We start from the raw sequence: 25,795 nt of genomic DNA, 5'->3' as shown, positions 1-25,795 counted from the left end.
AACATTGTCAGAAGTCTTGCGGTTTCTCTGCAGCGGCGATTTTTTGACTACAATAGACCTGCAAGACGCCTATTTTCATGTACCAATCATTCCTCAACATCGAAAGTACTTGAGATTCAAAGTAGAACGCAACCACTATCAATTCAAGGTCCTACCGTTTGGCCTCAGATCAGCTCCCCGTGTGTTCACGAAGGTTCTGGCTCCGGTCATGGCTTACCTGCGTCTTCAGGGAGTCCAGATATTTCCTTACTTGGACGATTGTCTGTTGAAATCCCAATCCGCAAGTCAGCTGCATCACGACACACGCTTGTGTCTCACCCTCTTCAATTCCCTAGGGTTGACCATCAATGTAAAGAAGTCACATTTCACACCTCTACGAAGCAGGACATTCCTCGGAGCTGTTATAGACACGGACGTGTCAAAAGCGTTCATCTCCCCCGAGCGGAGACTGAAGATAGTTCATCTGGTCTCCACCATCAGATCAAGAAAGTCAGTTTCAGTGCGAATGTTAAAGTCATTTCTGGGGATGGCATCATCTTGTATCGCACTGATCCCGAATTGCAGGTTACGTACCCGTCCTATTCAGGAGGAATTGGACCTACAATGGCGACAGGTGTCGGGGTCGTTCAACGACCAGGTGACAGTCACAGCTGGCATGAAGAACAGTCTACTCTGGTGGGAGCGACGGACCAATCTGAACCAAGGGGTCTCTTTCCTTATCCAGACTCCAGATCTGACATTGACCACGGATGCGTCCATGGACGGATGGGGAGCCCATCTCCTGGATCTTTCCATCATAGGGAAGTGGACGGCGACTCAGAAAACCTGGCATATCAACAGGCTGGAATTGCTGGCGATCTTCCTAGCGCTGAAGGCCTTCTTACCGGTGGTGCACGGAGAATCGGTGCTGGTTCAAACAGACAACACCACCAGCATGCACTACATGAACAAACAGGGAGACACGAAATCTCAGCCCCTGTCTTGTCTTGCCCAGAGGATTTGGGAATGGGCACTTCGTCACCACATTTCTTTGACAGCAGTCCATTTGCCGGGAGCGTCAAACATACTAGCAGATTCCCTAAGCAGGTCTGCGTCATCCACTCACGAATGGGAGTTACACCAGCCGACTCTGGACCTCGTGTTCCACCAATGGGGTCATCCCAAGATCGACCTATTTGCAACGCCAGTGAATCGAAAATGCCAGGCTTTCGCCAGTTGGCATCCACATCCGGAATCCAGCGGCAATGCCCTACTCATGGATTGGACCGGCCTATTTGCATATGCGTTTCCACCACTCCCACTGGTACCAAGGATGTTATGGAAGATGCGCAGGCAACCCTGCCGCTTGATTTTAATCGCCCCACGTTGGCCCAGACAGGCGTGGTTTTCAGAACTCCTTCTGATGTCCCAATGCAAACCAATTCGCCTCCATCCACGTCCGGACCTTCTGACAATGGACGGCGGACAAGTGTGTCACCCAGATCCGTCAACGCTTCAATTATGGGCTTGGAACCTGAATTCATGGAGTTTGCCTCTTTAAGTATACCTCAGGACTGTAGAGACATTCTAGCGTCAGCTAGAGCTCCATCAACAATCAAAACATATAGGTTAAAGTGGAAGCGCTTCTGTCATTGGTGCGCGGCATCCAACGTACATCCTATCAGTTCCACTCCAGAACAACTGTTACCGTTCTTCTTAAGTCTTGCTCAGTCTGGTCTTTCACATGCCACATTGAGAGTCTTTTTGGCGGCCATCTCACGCTACCGTCATGATGGCTCTACGTCTCTCTGTTCATCCAGAATCATCAGACAGTTCTTTAAAGGACTTTTCAGGAAGTTCCCTCCGTTAAGGCGCCCTCCTCCAGCTTGGCACCTCAACGTGGTGTTATCACAACTTATGAAACCTCCATTTGAGCCAATTCATCGTTCAAACCTCAAGTTTCTGACCTGGAAAGTGGCTTTGCTTTTAGCTTTGACTTCGTCTCGTCGTGTAAGTGACTTGCACGCTTTCACCATCAAACCTCCATATTTGCAGTTCAAACCTGATGGAGTGTCACTTCGTACCAATCCTTCTTTTCTTCCAAAAGTACCTTCTGACTTCCATTTGAACGAGCCAGTTTTCTTAAAGACTTTTTTCCCGGATCCTAAATCCCCTGCGGAACAGCGACTACATTCCTTAGACATCAAACGGTGTCTGAAATTCTACATTTCTAGGACAGCCCCTTTTCGTAAATCCAATCAGCTATTCTTAGCATATGGACTACTGCGCAAAGGACACTCAGTGACTAAACAGACAATAACACGATGGCTCTCTTCAGCCATATCGTTTTGCCATCGGCAGGCTGGCAGGCCTTTACCTACTCCAGTGAGAGCACATTCTACGAGAGCGATGGCGTCGTCCATCGCATTGTTTGCCGGAGTGCCTCTACACCAGATTTGTCGTGCAGCGACATGGTCCAGCAGGCACACCTTTACCAAACATTATTGTTTGGATGCTGTCAACGAGGCGGACACCGCAGTGGGGCAAGCAGTGCTTTGTCATCTTTTCAAATAAGGTGAGCCTCTTTCCCTCCTCCATTCTTGAGATTGCCTTGCTTTTATGCTCTATATTGTTCTTCTATTGTTTGGAAATATTGCAATCTCAGCTCCAGGAGGTTACTGCTATCTATTCTATTCAAGCATGTGAATCTATGAAAGACACCCCTAATACTGGAGAAGAACAATTGTTACTTACCTGTAAACAGGTGGTTCTCCAGTATTGGTGTCTTTCATAGATTCACATGCGACCCACCCATCCTCCCCTCAGAGGCTCTTTTCTCCTCATGCGCTATTCTTACTAGTGCTACGAAAATCTGAGGGCTTGAGCTTCTGAGGAGAAGGTTCTAGAGGGTGCTTGAGCCTGATTGGCTGCAGTTTGGACTAACATAATGACACTGATATGTTGCAAATGAGTTTTTTCTTTCTAATGCATTCCTATGTAGTAACCTTTGTAAAGGTTTTTCAGTACATATTTTATCAGTTTTGCTACTTATATGATACTTTATATATTTATATATATATATATTATTAGCATTATTGCTATTTTATTTACCGTGGGACTCCCACTTCGACGACGGGGAATATTCAAGCATGTGAATCTATGAAAGACACCAATACTGGAGAACCACCTGTTTACAGGTAAGTAACAATTGTTCTTATGAAATGCTTGCACACACAAGTACTGTATACGTAGTGAATTGTATTCTCTTTGTGGTTTTCTTTTGTGCTTTTATGGCCGAATAAAGACTAATTGCGATCTCATACATCCATGTTAATGCAAGGCTTGTAAACCTTGCGGTGTGCTGTAGTGAAGTAGATTCCTAGATGGGAGCTATTTTCCTCTCCCCGTCCGCAGATTGCATGTAGTGATTGCGGACTCATGAATGCATACTACTTTGATCTGTGACCTTTTTGTGGTGCTAATCGGGTTCCTGCTATGATTATACCTTGCTCATTAATCATATTTCCTGCCGCCCGTCAGGCTCCAGACGTCCCAGGCCCTGGGTGCGCTGGCAGCGCTCTGCCTGTGCAGATTATTACAGTGCAACCGCACTTTGGCTTCTCGTCGCCAGAGCCCCATCAAGCTGTGTGCTACAATTAAAGTCAGATGGTCCCCAGGTTGAGCGGGCTCTAGTGCTGCAGCTGTCTGTCTGTATGAAGCGGACCAGCAGCGGGAACAGATGATGTATATGGCAGGCCCGCTCCACAGATTGTACAATACCAGGTCAAGCGCGGGGGCTCCACGTATTAATAACCTGACGTGCTCATTTTACACTGATGCCTTGCCTACTTTATTTCCCTTTTCTACATCATGCAGGGTGCATTATAATGAAAGGCAAATGCCTAATTGGGAGGCTTTCTTTGCTGGAAGCCTTGAAGATTGCTGGCCGATAATGCTGTGTCACATATGCTCCTAAGCAGAATTTATAATGTAGTATCATTCTGAGCAGATTTAGCTAAGCTTTGAATATGTAAATATATTTTTACATATAAATTAGTTGACTTTTCTGCAGCCTTCCACGATAGATCATGTCTTCAGCGCAGCATAAATCACCGTGTTTGGTACAATGACGTTTATTTGCCCAGAACAGTATGTTTAGGAGCAATAAGCTAGAGAATCGGGCACACCAGATGCCCATAAATGTGTCAAACACTTTACAAAAAAGCATAGTTAAACTTGCATACATTGAAGTTCGGTTTATTTGTGGTCAGGCAAAATACCAGCAATAATCCATTTGAGCCACAACATTGTCGTGTTTCTTCCCTCTCCCTCGCCCCCTCAAAACCTTTTTACTTGAAAGTTGCAAGAAGCTTTTAGTTTACCCTATCCGTCCAACTATTGCTGAACAGTTTTCACTGAGATGGATTCTGTATTAAACGGGACTATAAAGGGTCTTGTTTGCATTAAAATGTTTCTTGTAAACGATGGGCACCTTTATCCATAGCTTTGTACCAGTATCGGGTATCGAACATCTGCTTGGGCCTGTTGTATATGCAGCTTGGCTCCTTCTATGAGTGACACTGAGCTTCATTTTATCGGCTATCGATAGGTGGAATTATGTGTCTTTATTTCTTTTTATACCGCATCTCACATACTAAGCAACTTAGCATTGTTAACACTGTCACATTTGTGTCGGGGGATAACTGATTGACTGCAGTGTAATGTAATGAAATCGTTTTTATGAGAAAATAATTACAGTATAAAAAAAAGAGTTGCTGTTTGAAGAAGCCTTTTTTAATAGATTCCTGGAAGCTGTACATTGAAATGGTGAATAGGGATTTAGGAGCCGGCTGTACAGCTTATTCCAATCAGCTACTTGAATGGAGAAAAGAGAATATGCGAAGGGGACACCCAATTAATATAATTTCTCTCTATTATGAGGGATAGTGTTTGCTGGCAACTCCACCAATATCGTGTATGGAGGAACACGTAGGGAGCAGCAGGGCTTTAACTGGGACGAAAAACTGGAGGGTCTCTACAAGGGGCGTGGTCAGTGTAATTAAGGGCGTGGCTTAAAACCATATACGATAAAAATCTGCCTTAACATAGTGTGCCACCCGACTTGTATGTTGCTGTTTCTGTCATTGCATCCTAGGTTTGTGGGTGTATGTGGCTCTGGGTGTGTGGGTGTTTGTGGCTCTGGGTGTGTGGGTGGCACTGGGTGTGTGGGTGTGTGTGGCTCTGGGTGTGTGGGTGTGTGTGGCTCTGGGTGTGTGTGGCTGTGTGTGTGTGTGTGTGTGTGGCTCTGGGTATGTGTGTGGCTCTGTGTGTGTGTGTGGCTGGCTCTGGGTGTGTGTGTGTGGCTGGCTCTGGGTGTGTGTGTGTGTGGTAGTAATTGCTGTCTGCTGAGCTCGTCCAGTAGGGTACAATAGGTCTTACATTTGCGAGAGATTACGCTGTTGGCAATGTAAATGACAATGCCATTTATTTGTCTGTTTTCAAATCCAACACATAAATAAAAAATGTGTCATTTACAATGCCAATAGCTCTAACTTTTGCAAAGGCGAAACCGTTGCATTGTAAATGCTTGTTATTGTATGAATTGATACATGGTCAGTACACAGTGAAAAATCATTATAAACTTGAGATCTGTTGATTGTTCTGGGTAGTGCGTATTTCGATACTACCAACAAACACTATACAACTGGAAGTGTGTGTCAGACATAACAAAATATAACTTTTGTAGATCAGCCATCGCTGTAAATGTGACCGACTCAAATGACATATTGCTAAATTCAGATTTTATTCTGCTATTTAAAATGTACAGTTTCTAAGTTCATCCATGGAGTTCACACCTCTTTTCCTTCACAAGCTGCAATAGGTAAAAACCACAAAAATGGGAAATACTAAATTCCAGTTTAAAAGTACAAAAACTGAAATGAAAATATTTTTTTTTAACTCTACATGATCTTTAAATCTGAAGAGAGGGATGTTATAAAGCAGCAAACCTTAAATTAAAGAATAAAGATGTTACTACACTTTGGCCCTTTTCTCCATTCCATTCAAGAAGTCCACAAACCCTGTGTACCTTTAGCAACATGAGGGGAAAAGGGTGTGAATGTGTCCTGGATAGCTTTTGTGGGAAAAAAGGCTTAATCACATACTACCCCCAAAAAATAAAGTAGTAAGGAAAACAAGCATTTGCAATCCAATCAGTCACGCATTTGTGAAAGTTAGAGCTATTGGTGTTGTAAATGATATTGTTTGTTACTAGAGGACTAAGAATGAGGAATTAGTACTGGGAGGAGAGATACATCTGCAGCACTGCCTAGAGGGCTTAGAATGAGGAATTGCTGATGAGACCAGAGAAGCATGCAGCAGCACTGTTTATAGGACTTAAAATGAAGAATTACCAACTGGACCAGAGAAGCAGCTAGTACCACAGTCTAGAGGACTTAGAATGAGGAATTACCGATATATCCAGAGAAGCAGCTAGCAGCACTGCCTAGAGGTCTAAGAATGAGGAATTATCACTGTGATCAGAGACACAGCTGCAGCACTGCCTAGAGTATTCAGAATAGGGGAGTTACTGACAGGACCAGAAAAGCAGCTACATCACTGTCTAGAGGACTTAGAACGAGGAATTACCGATGAGACCAGAGAAGGGCTAGCAGCACTGTCTAGAGGACTTAAAATGAGGAATTACTGACGGGACCAGAGTAGCAGCTAGCAACACTGTCTGGAAGATGTAGAAGGAGAAATTTCCAACGGGGTTAGAGAAGCAGCTAACAGCACTGTCTGCAAGACTTAGAATTAGGTATTACCGACGGGACCAGAGTAGCAGCTAGCAGCACTGCATAGAGGACTAAGAATGAGGAATTACCACTGTGACCAGAGAAGCAGCTGCAGCACTGTCTAGAGGACTAAGAATGAGGAATTACCACTGGGAAGAGAGACACATCTGCAGCACTGCCTAGAGTAATTAGAATGAGTAATTACCAAAGGGACCAGAGGAGCAGCACTTTCTAGAGGATTTAGAATGTGGAATTAGCAACGGGACCAGATTAGCAGCTAGCAGCACTGCCTAGAAGACCAAGAGCGAGGAATTACCACTGAGACCAGAGAAGCAGCTAGTAGCACTGCTTCGAGGACTTGGAATGAGGAATTACCACTTGGTCCAGAGCAGCAGCAGCATCACTGTATAGAGGATTTGCAATGAGGAATTACCGACGGGACCAGAGTAGCAGTTAGCAGCACTGTATGAGGAATTACTGACGGGACCAGAGAAACAGCTGCATCACTGTCTAGAGGACTAGGAATGAAGAATTAGCACTCAGACCAAAAAAACGGCTAGCAGCACTGTCTTGAGGACTATGAATGAGGAATTATATCTGGGGACAGAGACTCAACCTGCAGTAATGTCTAGAGAACTAAGAATGAGGAATTACATCTGGGAACAGAGACACAGCTGTGGCGCAAATAATGCTGAATTACCACTGGGACCTTAGAAGCAGCAAGCAGCATTGGCTAGAGGACTATGAATGAGGAATTACAACTGGGAACATACACACTGCTGCAGTATTGCTTAGAGGACTAAGAATGGGGAATGTCCACTGAGACCAGAGAAGCATCTAGTAGCTTTCCAGAAGACTTAGAATGCGGAATGACCACTTGGAACAAAGAAACAACTAGCAGCACTGCCCAGAGGACCAAGAATGAGGAATTACCACTGTGGCCAGAGACACAGCTGCAGCACTGGCTACAGGACTTAGAATGAGGAATTATCACTGGGACCAGAGAAGCAGCCAGAAGCACTGCCTAGGGTGCGTAGAATGTCCTGATCCATGTAGGAGACAATTTCCTACTCCAATAGGCACAAATACCAGTGTTTTTCTGACATTATTTTACAGAAGGAATAAAGAATGGAGCTTGTGGGGGGAGGAGCCAAGCTGGCGACCAAGATGGCCGCCTAGGCTCTCGGCTCCGTCGACCTCCTTCTCCTCCCACAAGATCCTGCTACATATCCTGCGCCTATGCCATGCCCCCGCATAGATGAGACGAAACGATGCCCGACCGTGTGATCCCGAGTGTTCTACTAGCTTTGTGGACGGAGAAATGTCGACGTAAAGATTGCGTGAAAACAGAATAGGGTTGGCTCTAATCAGCAAGGCTGAGCCTATATCATAAATAACAAAAGAAAATGCCAGTACTGATAAGCTTAACTCAACAGTGAGATAAATCTTCCACAAACAGAAAATCAAATTCCAGAGAGGGAATGCTCATTAGTCGCAATTTTATTTTATAGAGAGATTTTCAACAATATTTTATAAAAGTCCTTTTTACATTTGAAAGAAAAAACATTAGGACAAAATCAGAAATGAGAACGGACACATAAAAGTACAATCACCTGGAACGAACCACCATTCAAAGATACAGTCATATCACATTCGCCACACATTCAACACATACACACTTAGCTCAAGCGTACCATATATACATTATGTACAAGGGAAAAGAGATCCATATCCAACTGGAACTGCATTAATTAAACAAAAATGTTCACAATTTTGATTTAGGAGATAATGCAATATCAAAGATTTTACAATTTCAAAAGGTCTTAGCACACATGAGTGAAGGTCTTTACTATACAACAAATAATGTGAAGTCTATACAAATGCTTGACTCTTAAATCAAAATGGCAGACCAGTGGGAAGAGGGGCCTACACGTTTCGAATCTCCTTTAGTTCTGTGGAGATTCTCATCAGGGCCTCAGGCAGCACAAAATTTGCTGCGAAAAAAGCTGGCGGTAGTCCGAATGGTAATGGTGGGTGATCAAACACAGGAGGGAAAATCAATCACTTGAAAATGGGAAATGTGTCCGAGTGGCGTCCCCGCGTGCACTACTCCGAGGGAGTAGTGCACGCGGGGACGCCGATCGGTTGGAGCGCCGGGAGAAATAAGCCCTTCACTTGCGCACGCGACCGGTATCGACTTGTGCTGACTCTGCCACCACCCGTGAAAATGCCTGACTGAGACAGGGTTGAACTTCGCGCTAGACAGGACCCTGAGCCTGGTTGCATCCCACAGACACGACGCTGTAACGACGCTGAAAAGCCTCCCCCCCTCGTGTTGTCTACTATATTGGCAAATACAATCCTGTTTTTTTGCCACTCGGACACATTTCCCATTTTCAAGTGATTGATTTTCCCTCCTGTGTTTGATCACCCACCATTACCATTCGGACTACCGCCAGCTTTTTTCGCAGCAGTCCTTCAAGATGGTCAAAGGGCTTCGGAGGAGATTATAGACTGTGCTGTAGATGTGGCGAATACTGCATTCCGTATCCTTGCCAGTGCGGCGGCGCTCCGACGCCAGGGATGGTTAAAGTCTACTTCTTTCAGGCAAGAGGTCCAGTCAATGATAATTGACATGCCGTATGATGGCGAATCTTTGTTCGGTTCCCAAATCGATGCTTCTTTGGAAACCATAAAGAAGGATACCGACACAGCGAAGTCGCTTGGGTCATTACAATTTAAGAAACAGCCCTTTCGTGCTGCACGGGGGCGGGGCACCTCGTCCAATTTTACCAGAGGAGGACAGTCTCAGTACCGCCAGTACAATCAAGGAAACCAACGGTACTCGAATCCACAATCTGCTCGTCAACAACAATCCAGACCCTATAGAGGGAAGTCCAATTATAGAGGTGCCAACAACACCAACAAACGACAATGACTTGCCAGTTCAGCAGGATGTTGGAGGTCGAATCTCGCAGTTCTACTCTCAGTGGTCTCAAATAACATCGGACCAATGGGTGTTGGACATTGTGCGCAAGGGTCACGCCTTGGAATTCACAGAGTTTCCTCCTCCATCTCCGCCTTCGGGTCCGCCACCTCCCCATCTTGAAGAACTACAACATCAAGTTCAACTATTACTAACAAAGGGTGCAGTCGAAGTGGTTCCTCTATCACAGCGGGAGAAAGGCTTCTATTCGAGGTTCTTCCTCATTCTAAAGAAGACGGGGGAGTGGCGTCCCATTATGGATTTGAGGTATCTCAACCTCTTCCTGAAACAACAGTCCTTCCGCATGTTAACATTGTCAGAAGTCTTGCGGTTTCTCTGCAGCGGCGATTTTTTGACTACAATAGACCTGCAAGACGCCTATTTTCATGTACCAATCATTCCTCAACATCGAAAGTACTTGAGATTCAAAGTAGGACGCAACCACTATCAATTCAAGGTCCTACCGTTTGGCCTCAGATCAGCTCCCCGTGTGTTCACGAAGGTTCTGGCTCCGGTCATGGCTTACCTGCGTCTTCAGGGAGTCCAGATATTTCCTTACTTGGACGATTGTCTGTTGAAATCCCAATCCGCAAGTCAGCTGCATCACGACACACGCTTGTGTCTCACCCTCTTCAATTCCCTAGGGTTGACCATCAATGTAAAGAAGTCACATTTCACACCTCTACGAAGCAGGACATTCCTCGGAGCTGTTATAGACACGGACGTGTCAAAAGCGTTCATCTCCCCCGAGCGGAGACTGAAGATAGTTCATCTGGTCTCCACCATCAGATCAAGAAAGTCAGTTTCAGTGCGAATGTTAAAGTCATTTCTGGGGATGGCATCATCTTGTATCGCACTGATCCCGAATTGCAGGTTACGTACCCGTCCTATTCAGGAGGAATTGGACCTACAATGGCGACAGGTGTCGGGGTCGTTCAACGACCAGGTGACAGTCACAGCTGGCATGAAGAACAGTCTACTCTGGTGGGAGCGACGGACCAATCTGAACCAAGGGGTCTCTTTCCTTATCCAGACTCCAGATCTGACATTGACCACGGATGCGTCCATGGACGGATGGGGAGCCCATCTCCTGGATCTTTCCATCAAAGGGAAGTGGACGGCGACTCAGAAAACCTGGCATATCAACAGGCTGGAATTGCTGGCGATCTTCCTAGCGCTGAAGGCCTTCTTACCGGTGGTGCACGGAGAATCGGTGCTGGTTCAAACAGACAACACCACCAGCATGCACTACATGAACAAACAGGGAGACACGAAATCTCAGCCCCTGTCTTGTCTTGCCCAGAGGATTTGGGAATGGGCACTTCGTCACCACATTTCTTTGACAGCAGTCCATTTGCCGGGAGCGTCAAACATACTAGCAGATTCCCTAAGCAGGTCTGCGTCATCCACTCACGAATGGGAGTTACACCAGCCGACTCTGGACCTCGTGTTCCACCAATGGGGTCATCCCAAGATCGACCTATTTGCAACGCCAGTGAATCGAAAATGCCAGGCTTTCGCCAGTTGGCATCCACATCCGGAATCCAGCGGCAATGCCCTACTCATGGATTGGACCGGCCTATTTGCATATGCGTTTCCACCACTCCCACTGGTACCAAGGATGTTATGGAAGATGCGCAGGCAACCCTGCCGCTTGATTTTAATCGCCCCACGTTGGCCCAGACAGGCGTGGTTTTCAGAACTCCTTCTGATGTCCCAATGCAAACCAATTCGCCTCCATCCACGTCCGGACCTTCTGACAATGGACGGCGGACAAGTGTGTCACCCAGATCCGTCAACGCTTCAATTATGGGCTTGGAACCTGAATTCATGGAGTTTGCCTCTTTAAGTATACCTCAGGACTGTAGAGACATTCTAGCGTCAGCTAGAGCTCCATCAACAATCAAAACATATAGGTTAAAGTGGAAGCGCTTCTGTCATTGGTGCGCGGCATCCAACGTACATCCTATCAGTTCCACTCCAGAACAACTGTTACCGTTCTTCTTAAGTCTTGCTCAGTCTGGTCTTTCACATGCCACATTGAGAGTCTTGTTGGCGGCCATCTCACGCTACCGTCATGATGGCTCTACGTCTCTCTGTTCATCCAGAATCATCAGACAGTTCTTTAAAGGACTTTTCAGGAAGTTCCCTCCGTTAAGGCGCCCTCCTCCAGCTTGGCACCTCAACGTGGTGTTATCACAACTTATGAAACCTCCATTTGAGCCAATTCATCGTTCAAACCTCAAGTTTCTGACCTGGAAAGTGGCTTTGCTTTTAGCTTTGACTTCGTCTCGTCGTGTAAGTGACTTGCACGCTTTCACCATCAAACCTCCATATTTGCAGTTCAAACCTGATGGAGTGTCACTTCGTACCAATCCTACTTTTCTTCCAAAAGTACCTTCTGACTTCCATTTGAACGAGCCAGTTTTCTTAAAGACTTTTTTCCCGGATCCTAAATCCCCTGCGGAACAGCGACTACATTCCTTAGACATCAAACGGTGTCTGAAATTCTACATTTCTAGGACAGCCCCTTTTCGTAAATCCAATCAGCTATTCTTAGCATATGGACTACTGCGCAAAGGACACTCAGTGACTAAACAGACAATAACACGATGGCTCTCTTCAGCCATATCGTTTTGCCATCAGCAGGCTGGCAGGCCTTTACCTACTCCAGTGAGAGCACATTCTACGAGAGCGATGGCGTCGTCCATCGCATTGTTTGCCGGAGTGCCTCTACACCAGATTTGTCGTGCAGCGACATGGTCCAGCAGGCACACCTTTACCAAACATTATTGTTTGGATGCTGTCAACGAGGCGGACACCGCAGTGGGGCAAGCAGTGCTTCGTCATCTTTTCAAATAAGGTGAGCCTCTTTCCCTCCTCCATTCTTGAGATTGCCTTGCTTTTATGCTATATATTGTTCTTCTATTGTTTGGAAATATTGCAATCTCAGCTCCAGGAGGTTACTGCTATCTATTCTATTCAAGCATGTGAATCTATGAAAGACACCCCTAATACTGGAGAAGAACAATTGTTACTTACCTGTAAACAGGTGGTTCTCCAGTATTGGTGTCTTTCATAGATTCACATGCGACCCACCCATCCTCCCCTCAGAGGCTCTTTTCTCCTCATGCGCTATTATTACTAGTGCTACGAAAATCTGAGGGCTTGAGCTTCTGAGGAGAAGGTTCTAGAGGGTGCTTGAGCCTGATTGGCTGCAGTTTGGACTAACATAATGACACTGATCTGTTGCAAATGAGTTTTTTCTTTCTAATGCATTCCTATGTAGTAACCTTTGTAAAGGTTTTTCAGTACATATTTTATCAGTTTTGCTACTTATATGATACTTTATATATTTATATATATATATATTATTAGCATTATTGCTATTTTATTTACCGTGGGACTCCCACTTCGACGACGGGGAATATTCAAGCATGTGAATCTATGAAAGACACCAATACTGGAGAACCACCTGTTTACAGGTAAGTAACAATTGTTCTTATGAAATGCTTGCACACACAAGTACTGTATACGTAGTGAATTGTATTCTCTTTGTGGTTTTCTTTTGTGCTTTTATGGCCGAATAAAGACTAATTGCGATCTCATACATCCATGTTAATGCAAGGCTTGTAAACCTTGCGGTGTGCTGTAGTGAAGTAGATTCCTAGATGGGAGCTATTTTCCTCTCCCCGTCCGCAGATTGCATGTAGTGATTGCGGACTCATGAAATGCATACTACTTTGATCTGTGACCTTTTTGTGGTGCTAATCGGGTTCCTGCTATGATTATACCTTGCTCATTAATCATATTTCCTGCCGCCCGTCAGGCTCCAGACGTCCCAGGCCCTGGGTGCGCTGGCAGCGCTCTGCCTGTGCAGATTATTACAGTGCAACCGCACTTTGGCTTCTCGTCGCCAGAGCCCCATCAAGCTGTGTGCTACAATTAAAGTCAGATGGTCCCCAGGTTGAGCGGGCTCTAGTGCTGCAGCTGTCTGTCTGTATGAAGCGGACCAGCAGCGGGAACAGATGATGTATATGGCAGGCCCGCTCCACAGATTGTACAATACCAGGTCAAGCGCGGGGGCTCCACGTATTAATAACCTGACATGCTCATTTTACACTGATGCCTTGCCTACTTTATTTCCCTTTTCTACATCATGCAGGGTGCATTATAATGAAAGGCAAATGCCTAATTGGGAGGCTTTCTTTGCTGGAAGCCTTGAAGATTGCTGGCCGATAATGCTGTGTCACATATGCTCCTAAGCAGAATTTATAATGTAGTATCATTCTGAGCAGATTTAGCTAAGCTTTGAATATGTAAATATATTTTTACATATAAATTAGTTGACTTTTCTGCAGCCTTCCACGATAGATCATGTCTTCAGTGCAGCATAAATCACCGTGTTTGGTACAATGACGTTTATTTGCCCAGAACAGTATGTTTAGGAGCAATAAGCTAGAGAATCGGGCACACCAGATGCCCATAAATGTGTCAAACACTTTACAAAAAAGCATAGTTAAACTTGCATACATTGAAGTTCGGTTTATTTGTGGTCAGGCAAAATACCAGCAATAATCCATTTGAGCCACAACATTGTCGTGTTTCTTCCCTCTCCCTCGCCCCCTCAAAACCTTTTTACTTGAAAGTTGCAAGAAGCTTTTAGTTTACCCTATCCGTCCAACTATTGCTGAACAGTTTTCACTGAGATGGATTCTGTATTAAACGGGACTATAAAGGGTCTTGTTTGCATTAAAATGTTTCTTGTAAACGATGGGCACCTTTATCCATAGCTTTGTACCAGTATCGGGTATCGAACATCTGCTTGGGCCTGTTGTATATGCAGCTTGGCTCCTTCTATGAGTGACACTGAGCTTCATTTTATCGGCTATCGATAGGTGGAATTATGTGTCTTTATTTCTTTTTATACCGCATCTCACATACTAAGCAACTTAGCATTGTTAACACTGTCACATTTGTGTCGGGGGATAACTGATTGACTGCAGTGTAATGTAATGAAATCGTTTTTATGAGAAAATAATTACAGTATAAAAAAAAGAGTTGCTGTTTGAAGAAGCCTTTTTTAATAGATTCCTGGAAGCTGTACATTGAAATGGTGAATAGGGATTTAGGAGCCGGCTGTACAGCTTATTCCAATCAGCTACTTGAATGGAGAAAAGAGAATATGCGAAGGGGACACCCAATTAATATAATTTCTCTCTATTATGAGGGATAGTGTTTGCTGGCAACTCCACCAATATCGTGTATGGAGGAACACGTAGGGAGCAGCAGGGCTTTAACTGGGACGAAAAACTGGAGGGTCTCTACAAGGGGCGTGGTCAGTGTAATTAAGGGCGTGGCTTAAAAACATATACGATAAAAATCTGCCTTAACATAGTGTGCCACCCGACTTGTATGTTGCTGTTTCTGTCATTGCATCCTAGGTTTGTGGGTGTATGTGGCTCTGGGTGTGTGGGTGTTTGTGGCTCTGGGTGTGTGGGTGGCACTGGGTGTGTGGGTGTGTGTGGCTCTGGGTGTGTGGGTGTGTGTGGCTCTGGGTGTGTGTGGCTGTGTGTGTGTGTGTGTGTGTGTGTGGCTCTGGGTATGTGTGTGGCTCTGTGTGTGTGTGTGTGGCTGGCTCTGGGTGTGTGTGTGTGGCTGGCTCTGGGTGTGTGTGTGTGTGGTAGTAATTGCTGTCTGCTGAGCTCGTCCAGTAGGGTACAATAGGTCTTACATTTGCGAGAGATTACGCTGTTGGCAATGTAAATGACAATGCCATTTATTTGTCTGTTTTCAAATCCAACACATAAATAAAAAATGTGTCATTTACAATGCCAATAGCTCTAACTTTTGCAAAGGCGAAACCGTTGCATTGTAAATGCTTGTTATTGTATGAATTGATACATGGTCAGTACACAGTGAAAAATCATTATAAACTTGAGATCTGTTGATTGTTCTGGGTAGTGCGTATTTCGATACTACCAACAAACACTATACAACTGGAAGTGTGTGTCAGACATAACAAAATATAACTTTTGTAGATCAGCCATCGCTGTAAATGTGACCGACTCAAATGACATATTGCTAAATTCAGATTTTATTCTGCTATTTAAAATGTACAGTTTCTAAGTTCATCCATGGAGTTCACACCTCTTTTCCTTCACAAGCTGCAATAGGTAAAAACCACAAAAATGGGAAATACTAAATTCCAGTTTAAAAGTACAAAAACTGAAATGAAAATATTTTTTTTTAACTCTACATGATCTTTAAATCTGAAGAGAGGGATGTTATAAAGCAGCAAACCTTAAATTAAAGAATAAAGATGTTACTACACTTTGGCCCTTTTCTCCATTCCATTCAAGAAGTCCACAAACCCTGTGTACCTTTAGCAACATGAGGGGAAAAGGGTGTGAATGTGTCCTGGATAGCTTTTGTGGGAAAAAAGGCTTAATCACATACTACCCCCAAAAAATAAAGTAGTAAGGAAAACAAGCATTTGCAATCCAATCAGTCACGCATTTGTGAAAGTTAGAGCTATTGGTGTTGTAAATGATATTGTTTGTTACTAGAGGACTAAGAATGAGGAATTAGTACTGGGAGGAGAGATACATCTGCAGCACTGCCTAGAGGGCTTAGAATGAGGAATTGCTGATGAGACCAGAGAAGCATGCAGCAGCACTGTTTATAGGACTTAAAATGAAGAATTACCAACTGGACCAGAGAAGCAGCTAGTACCACAGTCTAGAGGACTTAGAATGAGGAATTACCGATATATCCAGAGAAGCAGCTAGCAGCACTGCCTAGAGGTCTAAGAATGAGGAATTATCACTGTGATCAGAGACACAGCTGCAGCACTGCCTAGAGTATTCAGAATAGGGGAGTTACTGACAGGACCAGAAAAGCAGCTACATCACTGTCTAGAGGACTTAGAACGAGGAATTACCGATGAGACCAGAGAAGGGCTAGCAGCACTGTCTAGAGGACTTAAAATGAGGAATTACTGACGGGACCAGAGTAGCAGCTAGCAACACTGTCTGGAAGATGTAGAAGGAGAAATTTCCAACGGGGTTAGAGAAGCAGCTAACAGCACTGTCTGCAAGACTTAGAATTAGGTATTACCGACGGGACCAGAGTAGCAGCTAGCAGCACTGCATAGAGGACTAAGAATGAGGAATTACCACTGTGACCAGAGAAGCAGCTGCAGCACTGTCTAGAGGACTAAGAATGAGGAATTACCACTGGGAAGAGAGACACATCTGCAGCACTGCCTAGAGTAATTAGAATGAGTAATTACCAAAGGGACCAGAGGAGCAGCACTTTCTAGAGGATTTAGAATGTGGAATTAGCAACGGGACCAGATTAGCAGCTAGCAGCACTGCCTAGAAAACCAAGAGCGAGGAATTACCACTGAGACCAGAGAAGCAGCTAGTAGCACTGCTTCGAGGACTTGGAATGAGGAATTACCACTTGGTCCAGAGCAGCAGCAGCATCACTGTATAGAGGATTTGCAATGAGGAATTACCGACGGGACCAGAGTAGCAGTTAGCAGCACTGTATGAGGAATTACTGACGGGACCAGAGAAACAGCTGCATCACTGTCTAGAGGACTAGGAATGAAGAATTAGCACTCAGACCAAAAAAACGGCTAGCAGCACTGTCTTGAGGACTATGAATGAGGAATTATATCTGGGGACAGAGACTCAACCTGCAGTAATGTCTAGAGAACTAAGAATGAGGAATTACATCTGGGAACAGAGACACAGCTGTGGCGCAAATAATGCTGAATTACCACTGGGACCTTAGAAGCAGCAAGCAGCATTGGCTAGAGGACTATGAATGAGGAATTACAACTGGGAACATACACACTGCTGCAGTATTGCTTAGAGGACTAAGAATGGGGAATGTCCACTGAGACCAGAGAAGCATCTAGTAGCTTTCCAGAAGACTTAGAATGCGGAATGACCACTTGGAACAAAGAAACAACTAGCAGCACTGCCCAGAGGACCAAGAATGAGGAATTACCACTGTGGCCAGAGACACAGCTGCAGCACTGGCTACAGGACTTAGAATGAGGAATTATCACTGGGACCAGAGAAGCAGCCAGAAGCACTGCCTAGGGTGCGTAGAATGTCCTGATCCATGTAGGAGACAATTTCCTACTCCAATAGGCACAAATACCAGTGTTTTTCTGACATTATTTTACAGAAGGAATAAAGAATGGAGCTTGTGGGGGGAGGAGCCAAGCTGGCGACCAAGATGGCCGCCTAGGCTCTCGGCTCCGTCGACCTCCTTCTCCTCCCACAAGATCCTGCTACATATCCTGCGCCTATGCCATGCCCCCGCATAGATGAGACGAAACGATGCCCGACCGTGTGATCCCGAGTGTTCTACTAGCTTTGTGGACGGAGAAATGTCGACGTAAAGATTGCGTGAAAACAGAATAGGGTTGGCTCTAATCAGCAAGGCTGAGCCTATATCATAAATAACAAAAGAAAATGCCAGTACTGATAAGCTTAACTCAACAGTGAGATAAATCTTCCACAAACAGAAAATCAAATTCCAGAGAGGGAATGCTCATTAGTCGCAATTTTATTTTATAGAGAGATTTTCAACAATATTTTATAAAAGTCCTTTTTACATTTGAAAGAAAAAACATTAGGACAAAATCAGAAATGAGAACGGACACATAAAAGTACAATCACCTGGAACGAACCACCATTCAAAGATACAGTCATATCACATTCAACACATACACACTTAGCTCAAGCGTACCATATATACATTATGTACAAGGGAAAAGAGATCCATATCCAACTGGAACTGCATTAATTAAAAAAAAATGTTCACAATTTTGATTTAGGAGATAATGCAATATCAAAGATTTTACAATTTCAAAAGGTCTTAGCACACATGAGTGAAGGTCTTTACTATACAACAAATAATGTGAAGTCTATACAAATGCTTGACTCTTAAATCAAAATGGCAGACCAGTGGGAAGAGGGGCCTACACGTTTCGAATCTCCTTTAGTTCTGTGGAGATTCTCATCAGGGCCTCAGGCAGCACAAAATTTGCTGCGAAAAAAGCTGGCGGTAGTCCGAATGGTAATGGTGGGTGATCAAACACAGGAGGGAAAATCAATCACTTGAAAATGGGAAATGTGTCCGAGTGGCGTCCCCGCGTGCACTACTCCGAGGGAGTAGTGCACGCGGGGACGCCGATCGGTTGGAGCGCCGGGAGAAATAAGCCCTTCACTTGCGCACGCGACCGGTATCGACTTGTGCTGACTCTGCCACCACCCGTGAAAATGCCTGACTGAGACAGGGTTGAACTTCGCGCTAGACAGGACCCTGAGCCTGGTTGCATCCCACAGACACGACGCTGTAACGACGCTGAAAAGCCTCCCCCCCTCGTGTTGTCTACTATATTGGCAAATACAATCCTGTTTTTTTGCCACTCGGACACATTTCCCATTTTCAAGTGATTGATTTTCCCTCCTGTGTTTGATCACCCACCATTACCATTCGGACTACCGCCAGCTTTTTTCGCAGCAAATTTTGTGCTGCCTGAGGCCCTGATGAGAATCTCCACAGAACTAAAGGAGATTCGAAACGCGTAGGCCCCTCTTCCCACTGGTCTGCCATTTGGATTTAAGAGTCAAGCATTTGTATAGACTTCACATTATTTGTTGTATAGTAAAGACCTTCACTCATGTGTGCTAAGACCTTTTGAAATTGTAAAATCTTTGATATTGCATTATCTCCTAAATCAAAATTGTGAACATTTTTGTTTAATTAATGCAGTTCCAGTTGGATATGGATCTCTTTTCCCTTGTACATAATGTATATATGGTACGCTTGAGCTAAGTGTGTATGTGTTGAATGTGTGGCGAATGTGATATGACTGTATCTTTGAATGGTGGTTCGTTCCAGGTGATTGTACTTTTATGTGTCCGTTCTCATTTCTGATTTTGTCCTAATGTTTTTTCTTTCAAATGTAAAAAGGACTTTTATAAAATATTGTTGAAAATCTCTCTATAAAATAAAATTGCGACTAATGAGCATTCCCTCTCTGGAATTTGATTTTCTGTTTGTGGAAGATTTATCTCACTGTTGAGTTAAGCTTATCAGTACTGACGTAAAGATTGCGGCCTGCACCAGCTTCGGAACCGGGGCCTTGAATAATGGAGAGGCCGGAGGCAAGTTGAGCAACATCGGCCATGAGAGACCGAGAAGGACCGGTTGGCCTGGATCTGAGATTCGCCAATTTCACTGGTGGATCTCTAATTCGAACAGCAGCAACAGCGGAGTAAGGAAATATCAATCCGACTGTCACCAGAGTGCTTTGACCAACGACCCCGAAAGTGGATGGTACGGAGGCTGACTGCAACTTCGCCCGACTGGAGCGAGTGTAACTCGGAAGCAGCCTGAGGTATCCCGGACCTCCGCGAGATCGGTTGTTGGCCGTTAAATAGCATCGGTCCGGAGATCTTGCCTCTGGACGCGGATTACTATAAACAGATGCAGTGCACGACATGGCGCCCGAAAGCGACTCGAGTGAAACCCAGACCCATTCCACCAAGGGGACTACAGAGGCCCAAATGAACACTCCGGGACTAAATATCCTGCCCGAAGGGTCTCCGGTGGAGACGAAAACTGTCACTACTGTGAGAGAAGAGATGGGACCGACGCTGGGAGATGTAATGCCAGCTGTTGTTGGATTTCATTTCTCCATGAGCCTGAGAATGCTAGCCCTGGATTGTAAATTGGTATTGGTATTGGTATTGGTATTGGTATTTGTGGAGCGCGACTGTCGCTCCGGAAGGAGCATCCTGGCGCTAACTGGAAAGTATACATGAGGTTGAAGGTAGGCGGGATTAGATGGCGTCCAGCACGTACTCGTCTGATAGACTGAAGATCCAGGTTTTTAGTTGTTTCCTAAAATGGATTTCCTTGGTCAGGGACCTCAGGTGCTGGGGCATGGAATTCCAAGCTCTAGAAGATAGGTGGATGAGGGTTTTACCCCCTTTGGTTTTTAGGTTGAAGTTGGATGGTTTTAGTAGGTTGTTATTGGAGGATCTCAGAGTCCTCTGGGGATTGTAGTGGGGGTAGCGTCTAATTAGATATTTGGGGCCAATGTGGTTAAATGCCCGGAATGCAACGATTAGGATTTTGAAAAGAATCCTTTTGTGCAAAGGCAGCCAGTGGAGGGTTCTCAGAGCAGTGGAAGCTGAAGACCTTCTGGGGAGTTTGAGCACCAGTCTGGCAGCAGAGTGCTGGACGCTCTGCAGTTTTTTGAGTGTGACTTTTTTCACACCTGCCATTAGACCGTTGCAGTAATCCAGGCGCGATAGGATTAGCGCCACGGCTACCGCTTTTCTAGCATCCGTTGGTAGGAAGTCAAAACATTTTTTGAGGGATCTAAGGATTCCGAAGCAACTTCCTGCCACCTTCCTTACGTGATGGTCAAAGGAGAGGTCAGTATCGAAGGTGACTCCAAGGTTTCTTGCTGTTGTGACGGTCTGGGGAGGGGCTGTGGAATCATCTGGCCACCAGAGATGAGGACAAAAGTTGACATTTTTCCCCATGGGGAGGATTTCTGTCTTGCTAGTGTTGCACTTGAGGTGATTTGTTTCCATCCACAGAAAGACGTTTGTCAGGCAGTTTTTTAGATTTTGTTCGGCTGTAGTAGAATTCTCCTCTAGCGGGACTATGAGTTGGGTATCGTCGGCGTATGATGTAACAGTTATGCCAAATGATTCGATCAAGGAGATGAGGGGAATAAGGTAGACATTAAAAAGCAGGGGGCTTAAGATGGAACCTTGTGGGACTCCCGATCGAATCTTTTTCTCTGCAGAACTGAAAGGTCCTAGTGTGATGGATTGGGATCTTTCTGTTAGGAAAGATGTTATCCAGTCCAATGCCCGGTCAGCGATACCAATGTCCCTGAGTCTGTCCAGTAGTATGGGATGGGAGATGGTGTCGAACGCTGCTGTGAGGTCCCACAGGATCAATACTGCGTTCTTTCTTTGGTCCTGTAATATTTTTATTGAGTCAGTCAATTCGATCAAGGCAGTTTCCGTCGAGTGCTGGGGGCGAAAGCCTGATTGTTGAGGGTGGAGGATATTATTCATTTCGAGATGGTTTTTGAGTTCCCTGTAGACTAATTGTTCCGTGATTTTTCCAAGAACTGGGAGAAGTGAGATTGGACGGAGATTGGTCAGGTCAGAAGGTGATTTGTTCAGTTTTTAGGTCGAGCCTGGGAACACGCATCCAAAGGATGCGGTCCAGGTGGAGAACTATAGCGAGCTGACACGGGGGAATGACGGACAAGAAACTGTCACGCGCTTCTCCCCGGCTGGATTCAGCTGCTTGCACGCGCACCAACATTCACGCATGCGCACATCACAGCCACACGCATACACAGCACTCACGCATGCGCACATACACACGCATACACAGGCACACCCCCCGTCGCCGCCGCCGCACCTACACGCATACACAGAGACCCCTCCACACACACCAGCCCCTCTCCTCCCGGCTCCACTCACCGGTGTCTGGCGGGCGCTCCCCGGGTCTCCAGGCTCCTTCCCTTCCTCCGCAGCTGCAGGCTCTCCCCACATCACGGGGGCCCGCTGCTGGACAGAAGGCTTCTCTGTGGCCGGGCGGTGGTAGCGCTCGGCGGGGCTCTCTCTCCACATGGGAACCCCGCCTCCTCAGTGCGCCCGCTTCGCCCCGCGGGTCTTCACCCGGTCCCCCATCTCGGGACCGGGACTTTAAGGGAAACAGTATCCAGGGCTCCTTCCTGGTCACGGGAGCCCCGGGGCCGCAATGCTCACGCCACTTCCTGCTGCCGGCTCCTCTTCCTGGTTGCACGTCAGGTCCCGGGCCAGCAGCCAATCAGAGCGCGGCCCGGGAATGACGTCACAGAGGTGTCCCGCAGTACCGCCCCCGGCCTGCCTGACTTCCTGGTCGCAGGAGAATTCTACTGCTGAACTGGGTGTTATAACGCAGTCTCCACATGTAGCTGTCTGCAAAGGTAATGCAACACTTTTCAGTTCTCAATTACTTTATTCAGGTTATTTTTTTATTTTAACTAACTTTGGCCAAAGCTCTTGTCAGTGTAGGCGCCCACTCCTGCTGACTTTCACCTTCTGAATAGTTACGGTTCCGCCCGACGCCTCTCACGGGTTCCCCGGAGATGAGTTACGGCAGGCCGCCGCCTGACGGAGAAGGCATGACGTCCTTGAAGGTGGACAATCTTACCTACAGGACGTCGCCCGAAACACTTCGAAGAGTTTTCGAGAAGTATGGACGAGTAGGCGACGTCTATATCCCCCGCGACCGATACACGAAGGAGAGCCGCGGTTTTGCCTTCGTAAGATTCCATGACAAACGTGATGCCGAGGATGCGATGGACGCCATGGACGGAGCCGTACTGGATGGGCGCGAACTTCGGGTGCAGATGGCTCGTTATGGAAGGCCACCAGACTCACACCATAGCCGCAGGGGACCACCACCCCGAACATATGGAGGCAGTGGAGGAAGTTATGGACGCCGGAGTCGCAGTCCCAGGAGGCGTCGTCGGTCGAGGTCCCGCAGCAGGAGCCGCTACAGCCGATCCAAGTCAAGATCCCGCACACGATCAAGGTCTCGTTCCACATCGAAGTCCCGCTCCGTCCGAAGATGCACGTAGGCCACTGGTATGAATCTCAGCATAGCCGATTCAACCATTCCCCCTTGTGAGGTTGATAAAAGTAGTATCATTCAGTTGAATAGTAATCACAGTGTAATTGTGATAGAAAAGTATACTTGCACTCTGTAAGAATGATCAGGTCATCAAAATGTTAAGTAGCGTTCTATTTCCTGAGGAGGGTATTGGGGAGGTTTGTGTTGCTGAAGAGTTTCTACTTTTGCGATTGTTGGTTTGCGTTTGTCCCCTTCTGTGAGTGCAGAGTGACAGTGAGTGCAGAGTGCGTGCAGAGTTGACAGTAAGTGCAGAGTGCGTGCAGAGTGACAGTGAGTGCAGAGTGCGTGCAGAGTGACAGTGAGTGCAGAGTGAGTGCAGAGTGAGTGCGGAGTGACAGTGAGTGCGGAGTGACAGTGAGTGCGGAGTGACAGTGAGTGCGGAGTGACAGTGAGTGCGGAGTGACAGTGAGTGCAGAGCGACTGAGTGCAGAGTGAATGCAGAGTGACAGTGAGTGCAGAGTGACAGTGAGTGCAGAGTGACAGTGAGTGCAGAGTGACAGTGAGTACGGAGTGACAGTGAGTGCGGAGTGACAGTGAGTGCGGAGTGACAGTGAGTGCGGAGTGACAGTGAGTGCGGAGTGACAGTGAGTGCAGAGTGACAGTGAGTGCAGAGTGACAGTGAGTGCAGAGTGACAGTGAGTGCAGAGTGACAGTGAGTGCAGAGTGACAGTGAGTGCAGAGTGCGTGCAGAGTGACAGTGAGTGCAGAGTGCGTGCAGAGTGACAGTGAGTGCAGAGTGCGTGCAGAGTGACAGTGAGTGCAGAGTGCAGAGTGAGTGCAGAGTGACAGTGAGTGCAGAGTGAGTGCAGTGACAGTGAGTGCAGAGTGACAGTGAGTGCAGAGTGACAGTGAGTGCAGAGTGCGTGCAGAGTGACAGTGAGTGCAGAGTGACAGTGAGTGCAGAGTGCGTGCAGAGTGACAGTGCGTGCAGAGTGACAGTAAGTGCAGAGTGCGTGCAGAGTGACAGTAAGTGCAGAGTGCGTGCAGAGTGAGTGCAGAGTGACAGTAAGTGCAGAGTGCGTGCAGAGTGAGTGCAGAGTGACAGTAAGTGCAGAGTGCGTGCAGAGTGAGTGCAGAGTGACAGTGAGTGCAGAGTGACAGTGAGAGTGACAGTGAGTGCAGAGTGACAGTGAGTGCAGAGTGACAGTGAGTGCAGAGTGACAGTGAGTGCAGAGTGCGTGCAGAAACAGTGAGTGCAGAGTGCGTGCAGAGTGACAGTGAGTGCAGGGTGCGTGCAGAGTGACAGTGAGTGCAGAGTGACAGTGAGTGCAGAGTGACAGTGAGTGCAGAGTGAGTGCAGTGACAGTGAGTGCAGAGTGAGTGCAGAGTGAGTGCAGTGACAGTGAGTGCAGTGACAGTGAGTGCAGAGTGACAGTGAGTGCAGAGTGACAGTGAGTGCAGAGTGACAGTGAGTGCAGAGTGGCAGTGAGTGCAGAGTGCGTGCAGAGTGACGGTGAGTGCAGAGTGCGTGCAGAATGACAGTGAGTGCAGAGTGACAGTGAGTGCAGAGTGACAGTGAGTGCAGAGTGACAGTGAGTGCAGAGTGCGTGCAGAGTGACAGTGAGTGCAGAGTGCGTGCAGAGTGACAGTGAGTGCAGAGTGCGTGCAGAGTGACAGTGAGTGCAGAGTGCGTGCAGAGTGACAGTGAGTGCAGAGTGCAGAGTGAGTGCAGAGTGACAGTGAGTGCAGAGTGAGTGCAGTGACAGTGAGTGCAGAGTGACAGTGAGTGCAGAGTGACAGTGAGTGCAGAGTGCGTGCAGAGTGACAGTGAGTGCAGAGTGACAGTGAGTGCAGAGTGCGTGCAGAGTGACAGTGCGTGCAGAGTGACAGTGCGTGCAGAGTGCGTGCAGAGTGAGTGCAGAGTGACAGTAAGTGCAGAGTGCGTGCAGAGTGAGTGCAGAGTGACAGTGAGTGCAGAGTGACAGTGAGTGCAGAGTGACAGTGAGAGTGACAGTGAGTGCAGAGTGACAGTGAGTGCAGAGTGACAGTGAGTGCAGAGTGACAGTGAGTGCAGAGTGCGTGCAAAAACAGTGAGTGCAGAGTGCGTGCAGAGTGACAGTGAGTGCAGGGTGCGTGCAGAGTGACAGTGAGTGCAGAGTGACAGTGAGTGCAGAGTGACAGTGAGTGCAGAGTGAGTGCAGTGACAGTGAGTGCAGAGTGAGTGCAGAGTGAGTGCAGTGACAGTGAGTGCAGAGTGACAGTGAGTGCAGAGTGACAGTGAGTGCAGAGTGACAGTGAGTGCAGAGTGACAGTGAGTGCAGAGTGGCAGTGAGTGCAGAGTGCGTGCAGA

The 25,795-nt window shown here is 46.6% G+C and overlaps 1 protein-coding gene and 1 pseudogene across 2 annotated transcripts in view; both read left to right on the top strand.

The window, feature by feature from the left end:
* Positions 1-25,795, top strand: part of XIAP (X-linked inhibitor of apoptosis) — a 550,605-nt gene that overhangs the window by 426,875 nt on the left and 97,935 nt on the right. The window lies entirely within an intron of this gene.
* Positions 22,903-23,452, top strand: LOC147718564 (serine/arginine-rich splicing factor 2 pseudogene; annotated as a pseudogene).

The sequence above is a fragment of the Lissotriton vulgaris genome, chromosome 4_1, assembly GCF_964263255.1.
Source record: "Lissotriton vulgaris chromosome 4_1, aLisVul1.2, whole genome shotgun sequence".
Lineage (NCBI taxonomy): Eukaryota > Metazoa > Chordata > Amphibia > Caudata > Salamandridae > Lissotriton > Lissotriton vulgaris.
Note: the sequence above shows the minus strand (reverse complement) of the source record. Positions and strands in the feature narration are given on the sequence as shown.